The sequence below is a fragment of the Pan troglodytes genome, chromosome 19 (genome assembly GCF_028858775.2).
Source record: "Pan troglodytes isolate AG18354 chromosome 19, NHGRI_mPanTro3-v2.0_pri, whole genome shotgun sequence".
Taxonomy (NCBI): domain Eukaryota; kingdom Metazoa; phylum Chordata; class Mammalia; order Primates; family Hominidae; genus Pan; species Pan troglodytes.
This window is the reverse complement of record NC_072417.2, coordinates 74,592,251-74,598,250: the sequence shown is the minus strand read 5'-3', so window position 1 is coordinate 74,598,250 and position 6,000 is coordinate 74,592,251.

Here is a 6,000-nt window from a genome sequence, read left to right as displayed (position 1 = left end):
GAGTGGGGCAGGTGAATCCATAGAAAAGGCCTGAAAGACGTCAAACTCTTGATTGTCTGGTGAATGTCTTTCTCTTCCAAAGCCAGTTAGTAGAGACTGGAAGAGGAGACTGCTTTTTCAAAGACAGAAATGCAACACTTCAAGGAACAAGAAGAATTAAGAAAACATGACACCACCAAAGGAACAAAATAAAGCTCCTGTGGCTGATCCCAAAGAAATTGAGACCTATGAATTGCCTGATAAATAATTCAAAATAAGTGACTTAAGCTCACTGAGGTACAGGAGAACACAGACAACTAAACAAAATCAGGAGAACAATACAAGAACAAAATGAGAAATTCAACCAAAAGATAGAAATCATAAAAAACAACTAAACAGAAATTCTGGAGCTGTAGAATATGATGAATGAACTGAAAAATTCAATAGAGAGCTTCAACAGGGGACTCAAGCAGAAGAAAGAAGCAGTGGACTCAAAGACAGATCATTTGAAATTATCCAATCAGAGCAACAATAAGAAGAAAGGATGAAAAAGGCCTGTGTAACTTATGGGACAACATGAAACAAAACAACATTTGCATTATGAGTCGATGTTCTAGCACATTCAAAGTGCTGAAACAACAAAAACAACTGCTAACCAAGAATATTCTACATAGGAAATCTATTTTTAAGAAAGGAAGGAGAGATACTTTTCCAGCTGAGGGAGTTCATTACTACTTACAAGAAGTACTAAAGAAAGTTCTTCAGGTTGAAATGAAAGGATATCAGCCAGCACTGGAAAGAAGAAGAAGAAGAGAGAAGGAAGAAGGAGAGGGAGAGGGAGGAAGGAAGAAGGAAAAGAAGAAGGAGGAGGAATGAAAGGACACTAAACATAAGAAACATATGAAAGTATAAAACTTGCTAGCAAAGGTGAATGTATAGTCAGATTCAGAATAGTCTAATTCTGTAATGGTAGTATGTAAATTGCTTTTACCACCAGTGTAAAAGTTTAAAGACAAAAGTATTAAAAATGACTATAGCTGCAATAATTTACTAATGAATGCACATTATAAAAATGTAAACAGTAATATTAATAATATTAAATGTAGGGGAAAAGAAGTTAAAGTTTTTGTATGTGATCAAAGTTAAGTTTTTATCAGGTTAAAATAGTCTATTATAACAATAGAATGTTTTCTGTAATCCCATGGTAATCACAAAGAAAAAATTCTGTAGTAGATACACAAAATACAAAGAGAAAGGAATCAAAACAAAATACTATAAAAAATTATTAAATCACAAAGGAAGACAACAATAGAGAAAAGAGCAAATGAATTGCAAAACAGAAAACAACTAGATGGCAATAGTAAGTCTACCTATCAATAATTACCTTACATATAAATGACTTAATTTCATCAATCAAAAGACAGAATAGCTGAATGACTAAAAAACAAGATCCTGCTATATGCTGCCTACAGGAGACTCACTTTAGCTTTAAGACACACACAGGCTGAAAGTAAAGGGGTGGAAAAGGCTATTCCACTCAAATGGAAGCCAAAAGAGAGCAGAGGTAGCTACACTTATATTAGGCACAAAGGACTTTAAGTCAAAACCTGTCACAATAGTCAAAGAAGGTCATCATATAATGAATGATAAAAGGGTCAGTTCACTAAGAAGGTATTACAATTGTGAGTATACATACACCCAACTTTGGAACACCTAAATATACAAAGCAAATAACAATAGAACTGAAAGGAGAAAGAGACAGCAATATAATAGTAATAGAAGACTCCAATATGCTACATTCAATCTTGGATAGATATCCAGACAGAAAATCAATAAACAAACAGCATTCAATGAAATACTAGCAAGCTGAATTCAATAGCACATTAAAAGCATTATACACTATGGTCAAGTGGAATTTATCCCTGGGATGCAAGGACAGTTTGACATATACAAAACAATAAGTGAAGTACACCACATTAACAAACAAAGGATAAAAAATATATGATCATTTTAATATATGCAGAAAAAACATCTGACAAAATTCAATATCCTTTCATGATTAAAAACTCTCAACAAATGAGTTATACAGGAATGTACCTCAACATAATAAAAGTCATATATGACAGCCCACATTTAACATCATATTCAACAAAGAAAATCTGAAAACTGTTCCTTTAAGAACAGGAACAGCACGTTGTGCACATGTACCCTAAAACTTAAAGTATAATAATAATAATAAAAAGAAAGAACAGGAACAACACAAGTGTGCCCACTCTCACCACTTCTATTCAAAATAGTACTGGAAGTGTTTGCCAAAGCAATTACGCAAGAAGAATAGATAAAAGAAATTCAAAAAGAAAGATGTTAAATTGTATGTTTGCAGCTTATATGATCTTATATATAGAAAACCCTAAATATTGTTAGAACTAATACACATCTTCATTAAAGTTGCAGGATAAAAAATCAACATATAAAATACAGTTGCATTTCTATGCACCAACAACAAACTACCCAGAGAAGAAATTAATAAAATGGTCTCATTTACAATAGCATCAAAAAAATAAAATAATTAGGAATAAATTAATAAAATGGTCTCATTTACAATAGCATCAAAAAAATAAAATACTTAGGAATAAATTAACCAAGGAGGTGAAAGATCTGTACCCTGAAAACTAGAAAACATTGATGAAAAAAATTGAAGAAGACACAAATAAATGAAAAGATATACCATATACATGGATTAGAAGAATTAATATTGTTAAATTGTCCATACTCCAAAACAATCTGCTGATTCAATGAAGTTCCTATAAAATTCCAATGGCATTTTTCACAGAAATAGAAAAAACAATCCTAAAGTTCATATGGAACCACCAAAGACCCCAAATTGCCAAAGCAATTTTGAGAAAGAAGAACAAAGCTGGAGGAATCACACTCTTTGATTTCAGACTATATTACAAAACTATGGTAATCAAAGAAATATGGTACAGGCACACAAACAGACAATGACAAATAAAACACAATAGGAAGCCCAAAAATACACCCATGCATTTATAGTCAACTAATCTTTCACAAGGACACCAAGAATACACAATGGGGGAAAAGGATAGACTCTTCAATAAATGTTGCAGGGAAAACTGGATATCCACCTGCAAAAGAATAAAACTGGATCCCACTCTTAAACCATATACAAAAATTAACTCAAAATGCATTAAAGACTTAAACATAAGACCTGAAAATGTAAAACTCTTAGAAGAAAATATAAGAGAAAAGCTCCTTGACATGGGGCATAGCTAAAACTTTTGGATATGACACCAAAAGCACAGGCAACAAAAGCAAAAACAAACCAAGTGGGACTCCATCAACCTAAAAAGCTTCTGCATAGTAAAGGAAACAATCAACAAACTGAAAAGGCAACCTATGGAATGGAAGAATATATTTGCAAACCACATATCTGATAAAAGGTTAATACTCAAAATATATAAGGAACTCACACAACTCAATAGCAAAACAAAAACAACAACAACAACAAAAACACAAATAACCTGATTAGAAATGGACCAAGGACCTGAATAGACATTTTTCCAAAGAAGACATACAAATGGCCAACAGGTATATAAAAAAGGTGCTCACTAATCATCAGAGAAATGCAAGACAAAGCCACAATGAGATATCATCTCACACCTGTCAGGATGGTCACTACAAGTTGAGCATCCCTACTCTAAAAATCCAAAACCTGAAATGCTTCAAAACCTGAAAGTTTTTGAGCATTAACATGTCACCACAAGTGGAAAATTCTACATCTAACCTCATATGATTGGCCATAATGAAAATGCAGGCACACAACACACAGTTCATTCAGCATCCCCAAGGGGGAAGCCACCCCCATCCCCCTTCAGCTGTGACATGTCTTTTCTGTACATGTCCAGATTTTCGCATGTAAGCACATCCACCAAGGGTTATAAAATGGCATAACCCATTTAAAAACCCATTTTTAAAATGGTGTGGAGGCCAGATGCACCAATTTCAGGTTTCCACAATGCCCCACATGGGGCCAATACCTATGTGCATTACTTACTGTGGTATTTCTTTTGGCTTATTCTCTGCTCTGTGGTGTAAAGATATTATTGAAGATGTCAAAAAGGCCTACAGATACTCCTGTGGGCAACAGTGGTGAGAAAAAGAGGACACAGTTATGTTTATCTATAGCACAGAAAATCAAGCTATTGGAGAAGCTGGACAGCAGTGTAAGTATGAAATGTCTTACAGAAGAGTATGGTGTTGGAATGACCACCACATATGACCTGAAGAAACAGAAGGATAAACTGTTGAAGTTCTATGCTGAAAGCAATGAACAGAAGTTAATAAAAAAAACAAAAATAGAAAAACAGGCTGGGTGCAGTGGCTCATGCCTACAATCCCAGCACTTTGGGAGGCTAGGGCAGGCAGATTACAAGAGCTCAGGAGTTCAAGACCAGCCTGGACCACATGGCAAAACCCCATCTCTACAAAAAAAAATTTTAAAATCAGTCAGGCATGGTGGCTCATTCCTGTAATCCCAGCAGTTTGGGAGGCCAAGGCGGGTGGATCACTAGAGCTCAGGAGTTCGAGACCAGCCTGGCCAACATGGTGAAACTCCATCTCTACTAAAAACACAAAAATAAGCTGGGTGTGGTGGCATGTGCCTATAATCCTAGCTACTCGGGAGGCTGAGGCACGCAAATCACTTGAACCTGGGAGGTGAAGGTTGCATTGAGCCAAGATTGCACCACCGCACTCCAGCCCGGGTGACAGAGCGAGACTCTGTCTGAAAAACAAAGAAACAAAAAACCAAAAAATTAGCTGGGTGTGGTAACGCGTGTCTGTAGTCCCAGCTACTCAGGAGGCTGAAGTGGTAGGATCGCCTGGGCTGGAGAGGTGGAGGTTGCAGTGAGCTGAGATTAAGCTACTGCATTCCAGCCTGGATGACATAGACACTGTCTCAAAACAAAAAAAAAAAACCAACAATAACAAAAAGAAAAACAGTGCATAAAGTTAATAATGAAGATCTCGATCATGTATTGAAAGAATGGGTTCAAAAGTGTTGCAGTAAATACTGGCTGCTGATCATGAAACAAGCAAAGATCTATCACAGTGAACTGAAAATTGAAGGGAACTATGAATGTTCAACAGGCTGGTTTCAGAAATTTAGGAAAAGACAGCATTAAATTTTTAAAGATTTGTGGTGATAAAGCATCTGCTGATCATGAAGTAGCAGAGAAATTCATTGACAAGTTTGCCCGAGTCATCACTAACAAAAATCTGACACCAGAACTAGTCTATAACGCTGATGAAATATCACTGTTTTGGCATTATTTCCCCAGAAAGACACTGACTACACTTGATGAGACAGGAATTAAGGATGCCAATGATAGGCCGGGCACAGTGGCTCATGCCTGTAATCCCAGTGCTTTGGGAGGCCAAGGCAGGCAGATCACCTGAGGTCAGGAGTTTGAGAACAGCCTGGCCAACATGGTGAAACTGCATCTCTACTAAAAATACAAAAAAAAAAAAAAAAAAGTAGGATGTGGTGGCACATGCTACTGGGGAGGCTGAGGCACGAGAATCGCTGGAAGCTGGGTGGCAGAGGTTGGCAGTGAACCAGAATTGTGCCACTGCACTCCAGCCTGGGCAACAGAGCGAGACTCCGTCTTAAAAAAAAAAAAAAAAAAAAGATGCCAAGGATAGAGTAACCCTGCTGGGATGTGTTAATGTAGCTAGCATCTATAAGTATAAACTTGCTGTGATTGGCAAAAGCTTGCATCCTCACTGTTATCAAGGAGGAGGTCTCTTACCAGTCTACTATTATGCTAACAAAAAGGCAAAGGCACAGATCATCAGGGACACCTTTTATGATTGGTTTCACAAACATTTTGTACCAGTGGCTAGTACTCACTGCAGGGAAGCTGGAATGCATGATGATGTAAGACTTTGTTATTCCTTGATTACTGTTCTGCTCATTCTCCAGCTGAAATTCTCACAAAA